Source organism: Cryptotermes secundus, unplaced genomic scaffold (genome assembly GCF_002891405.2).
Source record: "Cryptotermes secundus unplaced genomic scaffold, Csec_1.0 scaffold66, whole genome shotgun sequence".
Lineage (NCBI taxonomy): Eukaryota > Metazoa > Arthropoda > Insecta > Blattodea > Kalotermitidae > Cryptotermes > Cryptotermes secundus.
This window is the reverse complement of record NW_019731262.1, coordinates 3061370-3084944: the sequence shown is the minus strand read 5'-3', so window position 1 is coordinate 3084944 and position 23575 is coordinate 3061370. Positions and strand designations below refer to the sequence as shown.

Genomic DNA, 23575 nt, shown 5'->3' with positions numbered 1-23575 from the left:
TTGCATCTGAATGACCTTCAGAAAAAATTGTGTGCCTGACAATAGAAATCAAACAATAAATTTGCTAACAAAAATAATTAAAATCATGGTGAATCAAAATTGGTTATTCCCCCAGCATCAAAGTCAGCATTTGTGAACATAACAAGCTTGGTACTAAAGCATATGACCTCACTACTCGAAACTTGTCTGCGAAGTACCTGCATTCTGGGACAATTCTAACCCCATTAAGTGCCAAAAAGAAAAGAATGACAAGACATTTCAAACCAACCAACACTAGTTGCAGACTACTTTCCTCAGATGAAATCTGGTACATTCTACAAGCTCCTAGTTATTCTCCAAATATAAGTAAACATGCAATCGTGAAAAATTCCACAAGATTTCATAGTGAATAAATATACTAGGAATATTCTCAGGCTCTCCACCATGTCAATGTTGAACTAAAAACCAACGTTTCAGATATCGCAGCCGCCATCATCAGGGTTGATAGAGACCACGACTTCTGAAATGTTGGTTCTCAGTTCAACATAGATATGGCTGATTGGCTGAGAAAATTTCAGCATATGAAACGTTTCACTTTTATGTATAGAACCATCATATTTTTAAACCTGTTGCAATGAAAACCAACAACTGCAAAAGACACTGGTCGGTATTATTTTCACCGTGATGTGATCACAAATAATTTGAAATAGTAACTAAAAATGGAAATATCTGCCTACTACCAGATTCAAGGTTTGGAATTATCTGTATTCCAAACAACTTCCTTCTAGCGGTGATGGCAGAGTAGGCAAAATAAGCAAAATGCATGGGTGCTAGTGGAGAGGTCTGCAGTCCCTTGAACATCTTCGTACAGACCTGGTGAACCACATATGCCACAAACTATTCTACAGTGAACAATAGGATTGCCTCAAACTATATTGAAAACCTGGCACATTATTTCTTTAAGTGATGCAATGAACTGTGTTAAAAAAAAACTTGAGGGGGAGGAGCTGCTAAATCCTATTCAATAGGTACCAAGGGGTTATTTCCCTTAAGGTAAAACTGCCTTAATAATATACTTATCTCCATTCCTCAGTCTCGCTTCATGGCATGACAAACATTGACAACTTTTCCTTTTACCCCAAAAATCATTTCTGTACTTGGATCAATATAGGAGTCAGCAAAGAACATAACATACACCATGACATCGTTAAATTATTATCTTGTTCCTGTATCCATCCTCAAGAATGAGCTGTTGTTGCACTGTTAACTCTTCTTGGTGCAGCTTCTCAAGTTCCAGCCATGGTCATTGTGTTGGCACTCACCTTGTCTCAATTATTGTTAACATACACAGAGCATTTTATGTGCTTGAATGTATAAGGAGTGGGCCCTCTTGGCCCTTGCACCACGACCACAATGGTCTATTGTGCCTATTTTATGTGCTTACAATATTCAGTTTAATTAAAGAAGTGCTTATGCGTAAGAACATTCATCAGTTTTAAGCATTTACATCTTTGTACTGTTCTAGCAGTCCAATCTGGACTCAATTGCCATTCTTGCTATACTTGCACAAACGTTAGAAACACAACAAACTGGATGGTATCAGAGACCACATATGTGATATTTCAAAATAAATAATACCAATTTTTTATTTGTTTCATTCTGGTCCGTCACACTAACAATCATAAATATAAACCACTCCGTCCAGTGTGACATGTAAGTTTTTACTACGTTAAAACTTATCTCCCTTACATGTTTCGGTCCTTATGGGCCATCTTCAGAGGGAACATCATTACAAACTGGAAACTACCATCACAATAGGTGTTTTGGATTTAAAATACATGCACAGTATGCATAAAGTCGAACGTTTCACAATCACAGCAGCTTCCTGGTATTGTAAAGTTTTTAAAAGTTTCTAGATGTTACTTAAAAAACCTTTATTGTCAATAGTTAAAATTTTTTAAACCACGTAGGTTCGTGTCCGTACTCCTATCGTCCTTCTTGTATGGGGCAGATTTTGTGCTGCCTGTCTATCTTGATGAGGAGGTTCTTGATGTTGTCCAGGGTTTGTTCGTGGCTTGCTGTGTTGTTTTCACTAGAAACTTTTAAAAACACCAGGAATCAGCTGTGATTGTGAAACGTTCGACTTTATGCGTACTGTGCATTATAGGATATAAGTGTATGTATTTTAAATCAAACCACCTATTGTGATGGTAGTTTCCAGTTTGTAATGATGTTCCCTCTGAAGCTGGCCCGTAAGGGAATGTAAGGGAGATAAGTTTTAACGTAGTAAAAACTTACATGTCACACTGGACAGAGTGGTTTGTATTTATAAATAATACCAATTATATATATAAATAAAAGGTATACAAATAAAAGGTTTCATCTTCCTTAACAGAGTTTTCTCTTAGTGCGCAAGAAGCACTGCCCTGGACACAGGAACCAAGTAGTAAGAATGCATTTCCAACTATTTTTGATTTCTTATGCCATGTGTCACATCCTACAAAATAGTGATCAGTTTCGTTACATCAGAACCTCAAACCTCATATGAACACTTGCAGTTAGCAAAGGGCTGCTGTCTTTGGAACTTCTACAATTCATGCCAGGAATCTTTTCGTTTTTGTGTATCAAAATGTTAAGTATGAAGAACATGCAAACCATTTTTCTCTCCCCACATATTTTACACAATTTTCTACTGAAACTTCCATCAAAGCTACTCTTTTTAAAACAAACACTTCACGAAGATTAGATGTGCTCATTCTGAAATTTGTTTTGATAAATTTAAAATCAAAACAGTACTGATGGAAACTAATCTGAAAAATAATTTCCAACCCCCATATGACTTGGTGCTCTTGTTGTGACTATGCAATAAATTATTGGCTTCATCACTGAAGCATGAAACTCCACTTCAGAACCTATCTGCCACCATCATCAGGGATAGATTTAAACTGACTGTCAAATATGCACTAAATATATATATTGTCATGTGTATTAGTGACTACAAACAGGGTCTGGGTTGGTAATTGGATTTATTCATCACTCACTAACTAACTACAACTAAGTTTAACACTCTTGCCGATTCCCACACTACAATTCACTCCACGCTGAATCTCCAGCCTTCACTGTCCAGTTCCTGAAAACAGATTTATCACAGTCTCACTGTATCTACATCACATGTAGTTTCTCTTCAGCTCACACACTATGTCTTCTTAGCACAGTCAAATTTCTTGTATGACCTCAGACTGCGGACTCCCTGAATTCTGATCTATGACTGCAAAACTGTCTAACCAGCCTGGGCTTCTGGTTATGCAGCCTTGGGTCGGACCACAGCACAGAAATCACGTCCATTGCCTAGCAATGGATTTCCTCTATTGTGTATTTGCTGGAATGCAGCTGCCTAGCAGTGACGGTGCAGAATCAAGGTCACTCACATAAAACCTAGAGGCACGTCTATCACTACTGAGCTTCAGGTTCCTTCTCAGCAGCTTGCTGTTGAGCTGGGTGCCCATAAGCACTCCCATCAACTCACAGTTGCACATGAGAACTGTGTAGGGGAAAATAATTCAGACACTGATGTTGAGCTGCAAGTAACACAACTGATTACACGCACAAATGAAATGAACTAGCATCTACAGTTTGTAAAGACTGCACCACCACCTTACATTCCTTCCTTCTATTTTGCTGTTGGTTCCAAGAATGAATGAATGTGAAATTTCCATGTCTACCATAGCTGGGGTTAACCTAATCTCAATGGTTTCTTTCACCAGAAGATCCATACAGACTTCAATTTTGGCTAGTACCATTGTCCATTTCCTGACACCTGATGTAGTGATCCAGATTATGGCACACTTAATGTCTGTGTGGTTATGGCCATACTGCCCAAGAGTGATCCTTAAATGCTGACTTTCTTCAAGGTTCATACTGTCAACAGATGACTTTGGCCCAGTGGCAGCCATTCAAAAGCAAGCAGTTTTGAGATGAAGGTGAGACTGAGCATGGGAGAACAGGTCAGCATGCATTAGCTTTCTGAATACCATGTCCTAGTGAGCAAACCTATTCCTCACCAGTACACCTGGAAAGCTCCCTGAACTACTTCCCTGTTTCCACTGTGAACTTGAGGGTTTCAAGGAATTCTGTAGTTCTGTATTATGCCATGGAATGACATCCATGCAGTACTATATGAAGCAGAATGTCGAGTGCCTACTATTCAAAGTGTTCCGAGTTTGGAGACTGACATGAGACGAGTCCATGTGGTGCCATCCATCCAGTCAATCTTTCCATTACAGATGTATGTCACTATGAAGAGTTGCTATTCCTTCCTCAAACTGATGTTATAGGATGTCTGATGTTTTCTTGAACTCAGCATCTGTAAAGTGAGGTAGTCACTCTACACCTATCCCTGATAGTCTTTGTAATATTTGTATGAATTGCATTCTACAATGAACCTCAGTGCAAAAATTAAGTTTAGCGCATTTTAAACCCGGATTAAAAATATACATTTAAAAAACTAGGCTGAACAAACCTCTGCTATAAAAGGAAATGAACACCATGCAACACAAATTTCATTTACTTCTAACACAGACGTCAGATATTTTGAAGCCATCTGTTTTTGTTTCATTAATCTTGTATCACAGTTTACAGTGGTAATTTTCTGCAGTTTTTAGATATATGGTCTCTGTTACCGACTAAAATTCACTCACTCTGAAAGCTGTTATACTTCGCCATTTTAAGTACTCAGCAACCAAGACTTCTAATGTTACAAGCCTCTGTTAGAACCATACAAAGTATACTCATTCTGAGCTTGAAGCTGATCATTAACCAATTTTTGTATTATACTGGTACACTGATGCTAAAGTTCTCTATAACCTTATAATTCATTATGGCACTGTGCACAAAATTAAGCAGTAATGATCTCTGAGAGACTAAGCTTCTTAACATCACAGACATAAATCTCTAATACAATACTGAAATGAAAAGATATCCTGTTGATACCACTGTCTATTCATGTGAAGGCCCCTTGCATGGCAGAACATTCTCAAATCCTGAAGAAATGGTCTGATCACCATGTCCTTGTAGTGTTCTTGGGTCACTCTAAGAGCACTGCCTTCCTCATTCTCAATGAAATAGGGGCCTAATATACCGTGTGCTGAGATGGCACACCATATTGTCACACATGTACTATGTAGCGGTTTCTGGACGATAACATCTGGCTGCTCAAAACCAAGAGCAAGTTGTCTGGCGACCACTTCCATATGAGAGAAAATAATACTCAACTACGAATACTTTTTCCTCCGTTGAGAGACCCATTTCCAACAATTGCACAACACAACTTCCTTTTACTACTGAGAACACATGTGGCTGGAGCTATGCCCTGTCGACAAACGCACATGCACGTTCGAGAGCGCGAGTCTCAGTACTGCATATTTTGGCGCATACTGTACTTTCCTAAGCAGCAAGAAAGTTCTGGTTGTGGTATAACCACATTCATCAACTTGATCAAAGAAACCTATTTACAGACCCTACCCTGAGTCCAACTGTGTGCATGTTCCCCAAGCGGTTCCTTCTAAGTTTTCCATTCACAATTTTATATGAGGTCATTTAGGAACATTTCAACACATCTAGAAACAAATTGTGATTCTAGGTACTCTCTTCAAAATCTGAAAACAAAAATTTCCAAACAATTTCCATGGATTTATGTTCCATTTGTGCTGCAACTGTAGTACAGAATTTGCTCACTTCCACAGCCCTTTGACCAAGCATTTACAGACCTCAAGTCCTCCCAAGGTTAAATGTAGGTTTCCATCTGGAAATGAAAACTCTACCATGTCCTGTCATTTTCTTCCCTAAATTAATTTTCTGGTTAAGGCCACACTGTTCTATAATTTGGAAGGCCAATTATCTGACATGTCATAGTTATGAAACCTAAAAGACATACAATGAAACCTTGATTCATCATTTTTGTCAGAGGGGAGGTCCTGAAAAAATACGGATATGGAAAAACAATGCTGGGGCATATATAAAATGAATAAAAACGGCCACACTTGCCTATATATACTTATTTACTAAATAAAAAAACATACACCAGTGATATTATTTCTACTGTCAAGTCCAATTTGCATTACTTCTTTTTAAAAGAAGTCACTAGTCCTTATTTGTTAGGTAGCACCTATCCTTTTCAAACTCAATGATCTTTCAATATTAACGATCTCACTGACTCAAACACACAAAGTGGTTCTGTAAAACTCAGCTTCATCGTTATCATCAGCACCATCACCTGGCCAAATCTTCACGCAACTTCCACTTCACACCACACCACACGTTGCAAGCTCCTGGTCCAAAGACATGTAGGCATCAAAGTCCACACCAGTGGTGCTTGCTCCCAGCTGAACCCAGTCTTCATCTTGCATAACATTATCCTCACCACTTCTGTTGACCTCCATCATGTCTGACCCTTCTTCTTCTTCTTCATGTGGCCACACTTGAGAGAACAGTTCTGGATTGTGGATTGGGTCACTTGTTGCCACGCCAAAATAAAGGCAATGGTGCAAAGGATATCGACCGAGTTGGACCCCTTTCCCTGTATCCATCAAACTTACAGCCCTCTGCACTAGCTGCTTCCTGTAGACCTGCTTGAAGCACCTGATCAGAACCAAATCAAAGAGGCTGCATGACACTGGTGCAGTTCAAGGGGTAAAAAACCACTTTTATATTTCTCAGAGAGGGTGTCTGGAGAATGAGAAGCACAATTATCTACAAAGAGGAGGATTTTCCTGCCTAGTGCACCAAATGATGCTTCAAGAGAATGCAGAAAGTCCCTGAAAATCTGCTGTCATACATGCTTTTGATTTGGCATAATAGGTCACAGGTAGCTTCCTTACATTTTTGAAACACTGTGGCTTCACAGACTTTCCAATAGTGATGGGTACTTGTTTGCCTCAGCCATTGCACTGCAGCACTGAGTCATTCCTTTGCACTTTTTCCTCGATGGCAGGTTTCTCCCTTCAATGGCAGCATTCAGTCTGGTAGGCTCTTGAAAAAGAGGCCCATTTCATCTGTATTATAGATGTCCCAAGCCCTGTAGCCCTCCAGCAGCTCTGGAAGCCTTTCAAATCAGAGGTCTGGGGCATTGGTGTACACAGCAGCACCCTCCCCAGCCAATTTCTTAAATACCAGGCCGTGGTGTTGATTGAAATGAAAGATCAAACCATGTGAAGCTGAAAAGTTCTCAATCCCCACTGCTGCAGCTATTTTGTGGGATTTCTCCAGCCAGATGGTCCCATCCACAGGCATGCTTGATGCTCGGGCCTGCTGGTACCAGGCAAAGAGGACATCTTCAGCTTGCTGTAGGTCGACTACTTGCCCATCTTCCTCTTCTTGGCTGATGTACCACACTTACCAGCCTGTTCTCTGATCTCTTCTTTCCTTTGCAATAATCAAATTTAGGGCTGACAGTGGCAGGCTTAGTCCCTGGGCTACGTCAATACTCTTCTCTGACAGGTTTTCTCCACTTCTTCTAAAGTCCAAACTTGTTTCACAGGCAATGCCATGCGGGAGAAAATTGTTTTAAAGATAAGAATAATGCTAACAATAACTTGAAGCGCTGCAGAGGACTGAATATACATGATGAACTGTGTACTCAACTAGGCAAAAGCACAAATTGAAAACAATTCACACTAACATATGGCAAAGTTTTCACAGCTGGCCCAGGCTCTTGCCATCCCCTCTTCCTCTCCAGCTCAACGTCTGGTAGGTAAGACATGCTCAAGGTTGCACAGGGCACAGCTATCTGTACAGAGCCAAAACTGCAACTTGCTACACCATGTTCCACAACATCAACCGCTGTCACTACTACTTCACACTATTAACATTTGTGTGTGTGTGTGTGTGTGTGTGGTGTTGCTCATTCTTAAAAATGAACAATCCAGGATTAACATTTTTTGGGACTAAAACTTCTGACCAACAGATGCAGGAGAATGATAAATCAAAGACTGACTGAGGTGGGTTTTATTTCCATACTTTAAATAGGATTTGTTCAGGGACCATAAAAATTGAACAATGGATCTGGGAATGACAGATCAAGGCTTCACTGTATATATTTAACTTGTAAAACAGACTGTAAATTGCTGCAGCTGGTATAATTTTATGTTTAGTGTGAGTGAAATGCACATGCGAACTTTATATCTTTATGTTCTCACAATCAATATTCATAAGCACAAACAATTAAGACTCACAATATACATTATCTCCAGTGTGTTTATATAGTGTTCGAATTACATTTTTCATACACCCTACATAGTTAGGCACATCAAGCAACGATGGTAATGGCTGGTAATACTTCAGCCATCCAAGGCTCCAGAAATGAATTCACTTGTTCCACAAGAGTAAATCAGTGAAGACTATGGCAAGTATATTTTAAGCCTTAGCACAAATCTATTAGAAGTACTTAAAAATACTTATTGCATGTGGGATACAGAAAGCAAATTAAAGAATGTATTGCTTTTTTGTTTTGTGACCTTAACTTCTGAGTTCTCATACATCGCCTACAGAAATATTTGTATGATCTACCCGGGTGAGGCTAAGGGAGGGTGGATTCTGTTAAACGTGTAGTAGATTTAAGTTGTATTTCTGGAGCCCTGGTGCCATTCCTTGAAGAAGAAATGTCTTCTCATTGCAAGACTTACCTGGACAGTTTCACTACTGAGTCAGATGACAGCAACTACTGTAACAATACATGAATATTCCAGCCATCACTTGAAGAGATGCATTCTCACTGGAAGACTTACCTGCACATTTCACGTACCAAATCAAAGACGACAGCAAAGGCTGTAACATTCCAGAAATATCAGTGAACTTAGCTAGATGTAACTCATAACATGATTGCATTATTGGATAATAACTGATGAGTGGATACTACTGAAAGTTTACTCTCCTTTATCAAAATCCAGGTTGGTTCATGGGGTAATAAATACTTAGCTATGGGACTTCATTACAAAGTCATATTGGGGAAAAAAACTGTAGTTCGCGCAGGGAGACACCTGATGTTTACGCAACTTACAATGGCCTAAAGAAAATCAAAATTCTATTAAAGGGCTCTGAATATACTGGTCTTGAAATAAGAGTGCCTTGGATTTCAACAAAATCTGAAAAGCTGCAGAGCTAGATATGTGATAAGTATGAAATGTTATCTCCCTACAACTTAATTTCAGAGACTTCTCAATTGAAGATGTGGAACATTCTTCCAATTTTCCTTGACTTGTAATCACTAGTATATTTACAACAACTCTGGCCCTTGTCCAGACTGGTCACTATCAATTAAAAAATTTGAAACCACACTTTCATTTGGTACATAACCCAAATTTAGGTAAGATTACTTCTACAGCCAAACAACTACAGAACTGTAGCAACTTTGCATTTTGCGTTTATGCCGTCTGTGCAACGTCGGTTACTATTCACTCCTTGTTTCTCTTTATTTACATTACATGTTCTGGCCTAACTGGTCATCTTCAGGTGTACATGTTTCTGTGATTAAGTAACCAGTGAGTTAACCATCTGTTTTATTTAGGTGTCCTTGAGCTGCACATGTTTGCCTTATGGTTTTGCTTGGTTTGTTGGCTGTGGCTGACTTGAATGTTGTTTTTAGGGTAGGAGTTTGCTGTGTAGCAATGTTCGCATATAAAACATGAACCATAAATAAGTTATCATTTAACAAGTTTCAAACTGTTACCAAGAAACTAACACCAGACTCTGTGGCCTGCAATGTTAATCAAACAGGTAATACAAGGATTGTTCCATATATAATGCCTATTTTTTTAATGAAAACTACAATAGATACAGAAAGCATAAAAACACAGTTAAATAGAGCAAGATTTCAGCTATTTAGTTATTTTTCCACATAATTACCACCATTTGTTATGTACTTTTGCCAGTGATGAACAAGAGCCTGTATGCTGTGTTTTAAAAGTCTGCGCCAGCAGAGGCAAGCCACTTCCTTACAGCTGCAATGACAGCATTGTTGTCTGCAAAATGTAGCCCACGTAGTCCATCTTTCATAGGCCCAAAGAGATGGAAGTCTGAAGGTGCTAAATCGGGCTATAATGTCCAGAGTGGTCGCCAAACTGGTATGGGGTCTAGCGTTATTGTGTTGCAAGTGAAAGGTTCTCTGCTTCTCTGGCCTGACTCGGGAAATGCGGGCTTTCAGCTTAGTCAGCATCATCTTGTACCGCTCAGAATTGACAGTCTCATCAGGCTCCAGGAAATCCAACAAAATCACACCCTGCCTATCCCAAAAGACCGTGCACATCACTTTCCTTGCCAATAGCTGTGTCTTGAACTTCTTTTTTCTTGGGGAATCTGGATGTCGCCACTCCATGGACTGTCTTTTGGATTCCAGCTCATAGTGGTGACACCACGTCTCATCTCCGGTGACGATGCTGTCCAGAAACTTATCACTTTCAGCCTCAAACTGGTGCAACAGGTCCTGACAGGCTTCCATTCGATGAGTTCTGTGGTCCTGTGTAAGCATCCGAGGGACCCACTTGGAACAAACTTTGTAATAATCCAGCTTCCCCAACATTGTTTCCAATGCATTACACCTGATATTAAGCCATGCACACAGTTCCCTGGTCGTTATCCGTCGATCTGTAAGGATGAGCTGATCGAGGCACTGTTCACTGTCAGGACTGGCAGCTGAGCAGGGACGCCCAGGGTGTGGTTTGTCGTGCACTTCACTTTTGCCACTGTTAAAACACACTACCCACCGCCTCACTGTGCTGACATCCACTGTATCATCTCCATACACCTTTAACAAGCACTGATGGATGTCAGTGGGTGCAATTTGTTTGCCAGTGAGAAAATCAATAACACATCTCTGTTTCGTACACACTTCTATGTCAGATACCAATTTGGTAGACTGCTCTGCTGTCACTATCTGTCACACGACAACCAAACTAAGAGTACATTGGTGGGAAGGGTCAACCTTTACTACAACATCACCAACATCCAGCTCAAATGTTACAGATTAACACAAAAAAAATAGGAGGCATTATATATGGAGTGCCTTTCGTATGTCAGGTTAACATAATGTCATATAAAAGATACTGTACTTACTGTCCTCTAGACTGTTAAACCTCTGCTCCTACAGAGAGAGAGAGAGAGAGAAAAAAAAAGAGTATAAACTGAAAGCATGTGGAAGGAGGGGGTGAAGATGGATGGAAATTAGAACACAGAACTCTATGACTGACTCTTCTCCCTATGGAGTGAGTGTAACTTACGCCTCAGAAGTAAGATGTGCTAAACACACGAGTTTCAACAATGAAAACAATTTTTGTGGGGAAACTCACAGGAAAGCAACCACTCAAGAGACTGTGATGAAGAGATAACTTGATACTATAATGTATCTTAAGTTATAATATGGGCTGAATTAGAGATAAGTGGAATTTGATCGGGAGAAGTTGGATTGGGTCAGTCTTGCAATTCTAAAGCTTACCCCACAAATGGAGTTGTCTTAAGAAGACTCCTCAAAGTTTTCATGATGTAGATGCATGGCCTCTCCAATACAATCGGGAATGGACTCCCACATCATGCTCAGTAGACAGAAACCCTGAAAATCATTTCACCACTAATATAAGAATACATTAATGTAAGTCTGTGAGCAATGTGTGTGTGTCTCTCTCAAACTGACTTTCTCTGCAAGTTTATATATACAAAACAAAAACAAACTCCATGGCCTGTAGTCTGCAAACAAACTATACAACTGAGCAACCGCCACTTGTTGGCAAACTAAGTGCCAATTTTAATGGATTGAGGGTGTTGCGTGGTCAGCGCAACGGTCCCCATGGCCGTTAATTTTGGTTTTCCAGACAATAAAGTTTATATTAAAGCATCGCCTAATTGTGCATACTTGCAATATACAGTATATATTACAAAAACCATCTGCACAAACTTTATGAATGTACAGATAACTGTAGAATACATTTTGCTTTCATCTTCAGGGTTGAAGAGTAAGCCAAGAGTAGGGACTGAAGAAGGCCTTTTGCTGAGCTTGCGAGCTGCTTCTGCAAGTTTCTTGCTTGGTTTGCTCTTCAACCCTGAAGACTGAGGCAGTATGTCCCACCCAAACATTTGTCTCTCTTCTAATTACATGGCACTGCAAGCCAGAATAAGCCACTCTGCACTGTAACTGCCGATACAACCTCAAATCCAACATAGTAAAGATTATATTATAATATTTCAGCATCCTGTTGCACTGAAGTATCTATAATGCAACACACTTTCTCATTTCAGATGACACCAAACTTACATTCAACTCACTAAAATGTCAGTTAAAATGTTCTTAATATGCCATTAAAATATATTCTATGTCAGGCTACATGTTTCAGCCTCAATGGGCCATCTTTAGGCAACACATGTTGATAAACCCACTGCACTGTGCTTGCTTTTGTCAATAATTCTCAATGACATATGTCACCATTACTCTCAACTTTAGTATTCTGAGAATGTCCGTTCTTTTTCTATCTTTGTATTGCGGCTTCTCTGTGCCCCTCTTTGTGTGCTGCTCCCTTGGTTGTGTGTTCCTTGTACTGTGATGAGATATCACAGTCTGTAGCAAGGTACCAATGGTTCAGGGGAACCTGTTGCCTGCCTGCATTTTAAATGCATGTTACAATTTACATGACCAGTATATTTCAGATTACTCATGATGGTTTTCAGGTGGCTGTCCAAACATGTTACATTTTACTACTTTATTCTGGAACATGTTTATTAACTCCATGATGAATCCAATGTTTCTCACTATACAACTAAACTACCCTGGGGGACGTTACACAGATGTGCAACATGTCAATGCAATTCATAGATGGACCAAAATTTCTTGGCCAAGCAGAAATATTTAGTATAGTTAGTCTTTCATAGCTGCCAAGGAGACTGTAGGAGAGAGAACTCAGTTTTTAAAAATAACTAGGATGACAGAAAATGATTTTTATGATCACAAACATGCTCCCAAAAAATTTAAATCCTTACTTCAGTTTTCCCCGAGTCTGAAAGGGCCTACGAGGGTGAGCCAAATGAAAACCGTAAACATTTTTTAAATTTAATTTATTGAACGAAAGAATTCACAACTGTATCATTTTTCTACATAGTATCCATTTCGTTCAATACAGGCCCTCCAGCGTTTGCAAAGTTTATGGATTCCTCTAGAAAAAATTCTTGTGGTTGTCTGTGCCTGCTGTACCTCTGCATCAGAACAGAACTTCTTTCCTCCTATCGCCTCTTTTGAGTGGCCCAAACATGTGGTAATCACTTAGGGCTAGGTCTGGTGAGTATGACGGATGTGGAGGACACTCAAAATGCAAGTCTAGGATTGTTGCAACTGTTGCACGGGCAGTATGCGGCCAAGCATTGTCATGTTGCAAAAGGGCATCTCTAATCAAAAGTCCACATTGCTTTGATCTGACTGCAGGTCAAAGATGATTCTTCAAGAGATATGAATATGAGGCACTGGTGATAGTGTTCCCCTGAAGCATGTAGTGCTCCAAGAGTATGCCTCGTTCATCCCAAAAGAGAGTCAGCATAGTCTTCCCTACAGATGGCTGCGTCTGGAACTTCTTGGGTTTTGTGATGAGAAATGACGCCATTCCTTGCTCATTCTCTTTGTTTCTGGTTGGTGGTAGTGCAGCCAAGTTTCATCGCCAGTAACGATTCTTGAAAGGAAGCCATCACCTTCTGCTTCAAGGTGATGCAGAAGTTCTTCATAGGCGTCAACACGTCACTGTTTCAATTCTGGAGTCAGCTGCCATGGCACCCACTTTGCAGACACTTTGTAAAACTGGAGTGCATCATGCATGAGATGGTGTGCTGATCCATGACTCATGCTAAGAATTTCAGCTATTTCATCAACCGACACTCGGCGATTCTCCATCACTAGGGCTTCAATTGCTGCAACAGTCTCAGGGCCACAACTCTGTGTGCCTGACCCAGACAAGGAGCGTCTGCCACAGATGTCACACCATTTCTGAATTTCCTACTCCACTCGTACACTTGCTGCTGTGACAAGCATGTATCACCATACTGAACCTTCATCCGTTGATGAACTTCAATCGGTTTCACACCTTCACTGATCAAAAAACGAATTACAAAAAGTTGTTCTTCTTTCGTGCATGTACATAGTGGAGTAGCCATCTTCAAACCAGCACTATGATGGCATTCTGTTTGTCTGCATTACACTGCCACCTATAGGATACTCCTTATAGCATTGGTAACATGTCTGCCAACTTACAGGACAATGGCGCGATATTTCAAATTTTGTCTCAGTTTTATGGTTTTCATTTGACTTACCTATGTATTTTCATGCAGAAGCTTCAATTGTTCTTTTGTTAATAATATCAAGCAAACTTCACACCCAGGTATTCTGCTGTACATTACGGTTACTATATTTGTATGAAATTTGTGCAGGCTGTTACCACAGTAATACAAAGTCCTACAAAACAAGTGTCCACTTCCATTATCCCTTTAAGATTATACAGCCCTCAATATCACTAACGTAGTGCAAAACAGTGAAAGATAACCTTCATCTTAGGGTCTCTCATTTACACTGCTGGCAAGAGTACGTCGAATGGATCAAGTTCTTGAGACAAGGCATAAGGAACATGCAGCACACACAACTATTGCAACCATGTAAGTCGGTGGTGGCTGGGCACACAGAGGAAGAGTACATGACAAACTTCTGAGAGAATGCTGCATGGGCCAGGTATGACATGCCATATGAACAACTTAATGGAGGAGGCTGTCGAGATCCAGCTGCACCCCACTAACTTCAACAAGAGCATGGGATCCCATGTAAGCCATTCATTGTGCCTGACTGCTAAGAGGCAACATGCTGGGACAGTGCACCACTGGCTATACTGTTCTTCAGTGGTACACAATGGGCCGGCTGAAGGCATACTCTGGGTTATGATACAATTTGTGGTTTAACACCTGGCAATGGAGCAAGTGTCCAAAACATTCGATACTAACTCCAAACTAACCCCGTGCAGACTTCTTTGCTCATCTCCTCATGTTCTGTTTTTATTTTAAAAAAATCCCATGACAGGGAGATAACAGAGAGGACCCCCCCACCCAAAAAAAAATAAACCATCACTGCAGTATATTAATGGACACACACTTGGCAGCACAGAAAGGAGAGAAGCCTACAACTTGAAAAGCTGTGTGAGAAAGCAAAAATTAGACACTTAAATGTTTACAATTTGACAATGGAGCAAACAAACAACATATTATATAAATTTTATGGATCTTGGTTACTTAGAATATGGGGAAAGTGTACAAATAAACACTACATGCAAGTCACAGTAAAAGTACAAAAAAGGAAATATACGTTTTACATAAATACAAAATTCCTCACAATTGTCCCACATTAAGTTTTATTATTCAGTATATAGTTAACAAGCTGTGACTAAGACTAATAATTCATCAACAAAATAAAAGATATAAATAGACAAACTCTTTAATTCCACCCGAAATTATTCTGTCAGACCCTATTCCTACTGAGGTTTAGCTTAACACACAAATTGGCAACTGGTCTGCAGAGATCATGCCTGTGCCTCATACACAATCTACAAAGCCCTGAAACTGACAAAAATGCATACTCAGGGAGTAATGTTAGTACGCAAAATTTATTAAACCTTTAGATGACTTCACTTCCCTAAGCACCGGCCATAATTGTCACGATCTTGTTTTGCGGAAAGAATATTTTATTACTGTTAGCTGAATTTCCCCATTATATACCCATTCCTGCGTCTGCTCAATATCGTTAGTACTTTTTGACAATTTTGATCTGAAAAGGAAAACGTGTAAGAAGTGCACTTTGTTCTATGCTGAAATTCCATTAATTTATACAACAAAAGACTATCCAATGACAAATCATGCGTTACACCAAACGCCTTACATTATGTCAACCGTGTTGCAATTCCTAAACACAAACGTAATTACTTATTATACCTCTTTAGGCCCTGCCAATAACACATTCACAAACTGTATATTAACTATGGGAAAAGTCCCGAAACTGACCTAGCAACAACCTCCACAACCACCTGTGCACATGCAATATGGCGTGCGTAGGGAAGTAGGGAAGATCGGTGAAGATAATCCGTTGCGCTTGCGTCCTTGTGCCAGGCAGGCTTCAACTGTTTCAGCTCTTCATGCAAAATTGACTTAAAACCAATAACACTTATCATCAGTCATCATCAGTAATCTGTCAAGACGACAGGTCCACAGTCTCTTCCAAAACAATTCCTCCATTTAATGCGATCTAGAGCTTTCTCCTTCAAATGACAGTATCCTCTTCTGTCCCCACGGTCATCCAGCATCTTTTTTATGTCTTCTTCCTCGTCTTCTTGTCACTTCTACCCGCCCCTCTATCTTTCCTTCGATAACTTCTTTTAGAAGGCAGTTTCTGCGTGAAACATGACCAATCCAATTAGCCTTCCGTTTTCTTATTTCGTGTAGGATATTCCTCTGCTCACTGACTCTAATTAATAACACTACATCACAGAAAAACATGAAAGCAGATGTCCTCATTGCCACAATCCAAAACTCGCCCTACTGTACGCATACATACAGCTGTCCCGGTTCTGTTAGGACTGTGTTCATTAAAAATACAAGACATGAATTATTTTCAAAATTTCACTCTTTTTTTTCAAAGTACTCTCCTTCTGAATCAATATATAAAATTTTTGAAAACAGTCACTGTACTCCTTTTGTGGAATCGCATTTAAAACTGCGGTACATTCCCTTTGGATGTCCTGGATAGTGTCGTGAAGGTCTCCTTTCATCGACAACTTAACTTTTGGGAACAACCAGAAATCTGCTGGAGCCACATCTGGCGAATACGGAGGATGATCAAGGACTGTGATCCCTTTTCTGGCCAAAAAATCGCGCATGAACTTCGATTTGTGGGGTGGGGCACTGTCGTGGAGGAACGACCAGCAACCTTGCTCTCGATAGTCAGGTCGAATTCGAAGAATTGTCTCCCACAAACGATTGAGGACTCCGAGATAATAATCAGAATTCACTGTTTGACCTTCTGGCAGAAATTCCTTGTGAATTATTCCTTCAGAATCGAAGAAAACGGTTAGCAGTGTCTTTACTCGACTCTTTTGCATGCGCACTTTCTTTGGTTTCGGCTTCTTTGGGTTCAATCACGCTGCACTCTGCCGCTTTGTGAGAGGCTTATATTGAAAACGCTATGTCTCGTCACCAGTAAAAATCGATTTTGTAAATTTTGTATCACTCTGGGCCGACCGTAACATGTCTTTGCACCGTTCCACTCTGGCATGTTTTTCATCGCCTGACAGCGCGTGCGGTACAAATCGCGCACAGACCTTCCGTTTGCCCAAATCCTTGGTCAAAATTTGATGCACAATACTTTTTGGTATTCCCAAAAGCTCCTCGATGAGTCTTGCAGAAACACATCTGTCTGATGCAAGGATTTCGGTCCCTTTTTTCACATTTTCTTCAGTGCGACTTGTTCTCGTCTTTGATGCACTTGGAGCGTCTTCAGTGTCCTCCCTGCCGTCACGAAATACAGCATACCATCGAAAAATATTAGAGCGACTCAAACAATCACTACCGTACACACTTTTCATCATTTCGTACGCTTCTCCGGCTGTTTTGCCCAACTTCATACAAAATTTGATGTTCGCTCTCCGTTGAACCGCCATTTTCCGACGAGCGTCAGGGCCGTCAGGGCAGTACTGTTACATTCAAGGTCAGAACGGTCAGAACACATGATGCAGCGATGCTTGCGCTTTGAAATTATAGACAACCACAGCTGAAACTTCATGAATCTTAACGCTACAACTCGCCACCAGATGGCATTGCAGGGCACCCCCCCCCCCAAAATGGAGTCCTAACGGATCCTGGACACACCATGAATATAAGGCATATTATTAATCTGAAACTTACCCTAGAACAAAATTTAACCAAAGTACAAAGACCTTCCTAATTTTCTCATAATACCAAGTGACACCTCTACTCGCGCGGCTTTCCTTCAGGCTCCTCAAACCTCTGAACCACCAATTACCTAATATCATGGATTGATAACAAGCGCTATTAATGTTAGCAGCTCCTCCCCTCTTACCTACTTGCTACTACAGTACTTGATGACTACTGCTGTCTTTGTCTCTAGTTATGCTGTTGTGTACTTAATGCTCCCCTAATGGACTGGGGTGTCCAAGCTTTGAGCAATACCCAACGAAAGTCGGTATTTCAATAACAAAAACTTACTTATTTACTTACTCATGGAGCTGAGCCATTCTGGAGGAGCCGCAAATTCTGCAGCTACTCAAAAATTTCCCAACATTTTATGGAAACCGAAGGTTCATTACCGTGTTCATATGAGTCCTCCACTGGTCCCCATCCTGAGCCAAACCAATCCAATCCATACCGTCTCATCCTACCTCTCTATTGTCCACCCACCTACGCCTTGGTCTTCCCTGCGGTCTCTTTCTTTTTGGCTTTCCCACCAATATCCTGTACGCATTCGTCTCCCCCATTCGTGCTACATGCCCTGCCCACCTCATCCTCCTTGACTTGATCGAAACCTGATTCAGGAGGAAATTAAGAGGCGATTGAACTCGGGTAATGTTTGCTACCATTCAGTCCAGAACCTTTTGTCTTCTCATCTGCTGCCCAAAAACATAAAAATTATAATATACAAAACTATAATATTGCCTGTGGTTCTGTATGGGTGTGAAACTTGATCTCTGACATTAAAGGAGGAACACGGACTGAAGGTGTTTGAGAACAGAGTGTTGAGGAGAATATTTGGACCGAAGAGAGATGAAGTGACAGTTAGGCTGGAGAAAACTGCATAATGAGGAGCTTTATAACGTGTACTCTTCTCCAAGTATAATTAGAATGATCAAGTCAAGGAGATGAGGTAGGCAGGTCATGTAGCACGAATGGGGGAGACGAGGAATGCGTATAGGATATTGGTGGGAAAGAGACCACAGGGAAGACCAAGGCGTAGGTGGGTGTACAATATTAGAATGGATCTTAGAGATATAGGATGGGATGGTATGGATTGGATAGATCTTGCTCAGGATAGGGACCAGTGGAGGGCTCTTGCGAACACGGTAATGAACCTTCGGGTTCCATAAAATGCTGGGAAATTCTTGAGTAGCTGCAGAATTGGCGGCTCCTCCAGAAGTGCTCAGCTCCATGAGTAAGTAAGTAAGTAAGTAAGTAATAATAATAATAATAATAATAATAATAATAATCTATTACTGTGCACATCTCGAAACAAGAACATTACAAGCCTAATCATATTTCCGTCTTTTGAAACATTTGTAAACCTGTAACCTCGACTAGCTTCGTCGGTGCAGGCAGAAAACCCAGAAAAAGAACGAAAGGAACCTCTCTGCATATTACCCCATTATCACTTGGAACAGAATCACAAATGGTCCAATGGTAGCCTAAACACATACAAAAAGCCCCGGCAAAACCTTACCCTCAACGGCCGGAAGGAGAACCCAAACAGCTTCACCACCTTTCTTGCCGACCGCTGACAAACGAACTTGCAACTCCCCCTACTCCTACCGCTTCCTACAGACATTTTTCCGTGCGTAAACGGTATTGATGGGATTATGTAAACGGAATAAGTACCGGCACGGCTACCAATGGGGGGGGAGAGACATCCCAGGCCGACTCTTTCCTAAGCCATAAGAATGTACACATGGCTCAAATGCTGTCTTTCCTAAGGTAAAAAAGTTACAGTTGTCCCTGTAAAGTAAAAAAAAAAAANNCCCGGAAGATTCCCGGTACTCATTTCTGTTAGAGGCTGAGTCGACCCCAGGGCCATAGTGCGGCTGGAAGGATTAGGTATATTGAAAAATTCCACCTAATCGGGATTCGATCCCGCGACCTTCCGGCTTGTAGCATAGTGCCTCAACATAGTAGTCCCTGTGCTTAACTAATTAAGCACTACGACATTAAGGCGTATGGGGGAGTGGATGTATAGATCCACGTTTTCTTGAGCTCGGCACTGTTGGAGGTGGGTGGTCAGGTTCGCGTCTCAACCGCTTTACACCCGGGAAAAGCTCCCGGTACCCATTGTATAGGAGGTTAAGTGGACCCCAGAGCCGGTCTGGAAGATATGGAGAAGCAAAAAATCTTTACCCTACAAGGACTCGAACTCTGACCTCTCGGTCATTCAGCCAGTAGCCAGCTGATATATTGACTACGGTATCCCGGGAAAAACGTGAAGTTGCACATACTCAGAGTGAAGCAGTCTTAGCAAATAGACACCTGACGATGGCCGTATATGGCTGAGAGATGTAGTGGAGAGAGACAGAATAAGCGGGTTGCATTGTGGACAGGAGTACAGTGCGTGAATGAGAGTATATTAAAGCAACAGGATGCATAAATACAATATTATCTTAAAATAATTTTGTTCTTATTTGAACATCCACTATGACTCTACTTGCATCTAAACTTACAATACTGATAACTATCAGACAAGTCATCCAGCACATCAGAATTAAGACAAAGTTTGTCTCAACTAAATTTATGAAGCATTCAAACATTTAATCTTATTGTTAACTCAAATGTTTGTATTTGTTAAGGAGGGTTACTACAGACATCAGAATCAACATCTGTTGGCTATCTCCTTTGCAAAATCAAGCCACAAGCCACATATGTTACTCTTGGCTTCTGGGAGGGTATTTACTGATGAGCTTGGTATCAGGCCTATACAGCATCTGATAAATGATGAACTGGAAAGAAACTGTCACCACAAAATCGAGGTACCACCCTGGCACTGCCTGAAGTGACAGAAGAAAATCAAAGGAAAGTTGTCAGGATAGTCTGTGTATTGGTCAAGATTCAAACCAAACACCTCTGAAATACCAGTTTACGGGATTACCTCTAGATCAAATTGTTCAGACATTCTTAATACTAAAAACTGTAAATTAACGGTCACCTTGTCAAGCAAACCATATATCACTATTATCTTGGTTACAAATCTACGTAATTACACTAATTCAGTCATCATAGAACTCGTGAAATATATGATCAAATATATATTTCCTTCACTGTAAGTGTCTAACCTAAAAGTAAAAACACCTGTAAATTTGGTTAGAAATATGTAGACTGAAAGTCAGTCTCATTATTGTAATAATCAGAGTCCTACATGGTGGTCCCCTGATATAATGAAACTTGTTAATTTACTTCCTCCTCACTACAATGTTCTCAAGCATAAATCAGCTTCTGCATTGCTGTATCATGTGCTGAAGTTTTCTACATACTCAGATTACTGGGAGGTTACAGAAGACAACTCTAGCTTCCTTGAAAGGAACTCTTTCTTTCACTAAAAGATGTGTGTATAAATAAAGGAAAAGATGGAAAAATTAATGACAGCATTGGCAGAGGGTAGATGGAGTGATAAAAAATATCCTAGGGTCAATTGCTGGTTAACTCCTTCCACTGACAGTGTACAATAAATTACAATTCATCAGTGACTACACTGAATAACAGCATGAATCAAGCCAAGTCTGTAAACCAGTGGGACTTGCCAGTCATCTGAACCATTTTTTTCTCTCAGAGATTTCTTCAGGGCTCCTATTTTCTACAGAGGTTTCTGTTTCCCAGCTCTCCTTTATCAGCCCCTCTGCATGTGACACATAATTTTTCCATTGTTGGAGCGACCTCCAAGTTGGGAATTTAAATGTTTACTAATGTGTATACACTCTACAGCAATAATTAAAAAAGGCCAGAAACAGAATTAATATTATGTGACACTCACAACACTCTACAGCAATAATTAAAAAAGACCAGAAACAGAATTAATATTATGTGACACTCACAAAGTCTGTTCTACTGTAAATACAGAAAAACATATACAAACAAACGTATACAAACCTCCTCCAGTAATTACTCCATCTCTTTCACACTTTCCGTTCTAAGCCCATTTTGAACAATGCTGCTATTGTAATATCATTTAGACTAGGAGCAAATCGGTTCAATTGGGTTCAGATACCAGTGATATGATGGTATGTGTAAAAAATTGGGCGCATGCTCTACTGAATTCACAAATTTTAAGTCTGAGGAAGAATTTCCTATAACATAAGCTTAGGATCGGTGAACCATAAGTTACACGAAAACGTGAGAGAAATTACACACATATCAGACATGTACTTACATGTAGGCCGAATTCCTTCCATCTTGCTCCAGCTGTAGCATCACTCATTTCAGTATTTCTGTGCTATAAATCTGGTAATTTTTATATTTTCACTCTCTTCTTAGAATAATAATTTCCTAATCATGTCCAATTTACTAGTCTCGCAATAAGTTCACACGAATCGTCACTCCGCACTTAACTCCGCCAAAACATTCACCTATGATTGCTTGGGTGGGTATCCTACACGATTGTGTATTACGGGTTAGAGGTTGTTCAGAATTGTCCACTGTTAAACATATCTACACAATGTTTCTCCCACATTTCTTCAAGCATGAATGTACCTAGCCATATGTACTGAATGTAATCACTCTCGTTTTATGTTCCGTTTCTTCATAGAGCTGTATCGGAAACATTAACACTAGATCAAAGCCTAAGGACGTACGTGGGTCACGCAATAACGTTACGCGGGAACAGTACAAATCACAAATATATTACGCACGATAAATTATATATGCAATAGTACATAAAACTAATCACTAGCTACATCAATTACCGCCTCCCACCTTGAGGGTCCATGTGTACCAACATCTGCACACGGAAATACCCAACCAACATTGTAACTTCCATCCTACAAACATGCAGCGATTAACAAATCCAATATTAGCTGTATATACTTTCTATATTCTACATATTTTTAAACTGAAAGTGTTCACACCGCCTGGAACAGGTCACACTGTCAACCCTTTCTATAAATCTGCTTATCAATGGACAATATTACAGACTTCTTCAATCAGATAATCTCCTATTGAATAATAGCACCCCTTAATAAGTACATCCCTCAATTCCTTTTTAAACTGGCTGTTGTTACCTATTTCTTTTATGTTGCTGCAGAATATACTATCCACTTTCTTCACACTCAGATTCTGAAAGACTTGCCCGGTTTTTATGAAATGAACAATATGCCACTCAAGGCCATCCAAGAGCAATCATTTCTAATTTATTAGACTCGGTAGTAAAAACACAATGGACATGTCAAGGGGGAGACAACTGCAGTGATTAGCTTAGAGCAGCACTTGCTGATATTCGGTTCTGTTATGTTAGGTTTGCACAACACACCCCTGCATATTGTCCTCCTTATTGTGGCAGCACATGGTGAGATCCAAATTGAATTTCACTGAACCATTTAGTGTTGTAGAACTCTTCATATCCATTGGTGTGAGAACCACAAATCCCACTCCACTTACATAATATAGTAGACAGGTACCAACATTCAAACAGAGCCCCCCACTTACGTTCCTTTGGTATGGTGGTACCTATCTGCCAAACTACATGGTGTCATCCCAGAAGATAGTAAGCTTTCATCCTTTTCCTCTTGTGAACTGCTAGTGTGATGACTGGGGTAAGAAAAGGGGAATCAAATGATAAGAGTGG

The 23575-nt window shown here is 40.3% G+C and overlaps 1 long non-coding RNA gene across 3 annotated transcripts in view; it reads right to left on the bottom strand.

Annotated features, from left to right (window-relative positions):
- LOC117282492 overlaps positions 1-22556 on the bottom strand; it is a 25672-nt gene extending 3116 nt beyond the window's left edge. The window contains exons 1-3 of one of the 3 annotated variants that reach the window (XR_004513243.1): positions 22166-22556; positions 11462-11575; positions 8760-8799 (exon numbers count right to left, since the gene is read on the bottom strand). This is a non-coding gene — a long non-coding RNA (uncharacterized LOC117282492). Of the gene's footprint in view, positions 1-8759; positions 8800-11461; positions 11576-16035; positions 16263-19477; positions 19528-22165 lie in introns of those variants that run through there. The other 2 variants (XR_004513245.1, XR_004513244.1) reach the window with 2 other exon arrangements.
- Positions 22557-23575: the final 1019 nt, after the last annotated feature.